This window comes from Orycteropus afer, unplaced genomic scaffold (assembly GCF_000298275.1).
Source record: "Orycteropus afer afer isolate SDZICR_OR568_19922 unplaced genomic scaffold, OryAfe1.0 scaffold00469, whole genome shotgun sequence".
In the NCBI taxonomy this organism is placed as follows: domain Eukaryota; kingdom Metazoa; phylum Chordata; class Mammalia; order Tubulidentata; family Orycteropodidae; genus Orycteropus; species Orycteropus afer.
The window spans coordinates 1376860-1377811 of record NW_006922056.1 but is presented as its reverse complement, the minus strand read 5'-3'; positions in this window follow the sequence as shown (position 1 = coordinate 1377811).

Here is a 952-nt window from a genome sequence, read left to right as displayed (position 1 = left end):
TCAAGTTCAAGTTCAAGAGCATATGGTGGTTTCCTGTCTGCTGCCCAGTTTGAGCTGTTCTATCCCTCAATAGGGAACTCTGGTGGCATAGTGCCTAAGGCATTTGACTGCTAACAGAAGGCTGGTGGTTCAAACCCACCAGCCACTCCTCGGAAGGAAGGGTGGGCAATCTACTTCTGTAGTGATATCGCCTCGGAAACCCAAGGAGGGGTCACTATGAGTAGGATCCGACTTCACGGCAATGGGGTTTTATGGGATGCCTCAAAAAAAAACTGACCATTTATGCTTTTACAGAGTGCCAGGCCTTTTGTTCTATGATAGCAAAAAACAAAGCTCCAGTAATTAACAGAATACCGACTGAGCTGTTTCAGCAAATGGATTCAATGCTGGAAGTGATAACTTGTCTATGTGAAGAAATTTGGAAGGTAGCTACTTGGCCAACCCACTGGAAGAGATCCGTATTTGTACCCATTTCAAAGAAAGATGATCCAACAGAATGTGGAAATTATCCAACAATACCATTAATATTGCACACAAGTAAAGTTTTGCTGAAGATAATTCAAAAATGTGAAAAGGAGGAAGACCCTCAATGAGACCGATTGACACAGTGGCTGCAACAATGGGCTCAGAGATTGGGAGGCACAGACCAGGCAGTGTTCTGTTCTGTTGTACACAGGGTCACTATGAGTCAGAGCCAACCTGACTTGCCAACACCAAGCCATTACCAGTCACTCCTCAGTTCTCCCCAACCCCCCGCACTCCCATGCCCCAGCAAGCAGATTTACTTTCTGTGTCAAGAATTTCCTTTCTAGAAAGAGACCTCAGATAAGCAAAGCACTATTGAAGAAGAAAAACAAAGTAAGAGGTCTCACATTGCCAGATCTCAAAACCTACTATACAGCCACAGTAGTCAAAACTGCCTGGTATTGGTTCAATGACAGATACATAGACC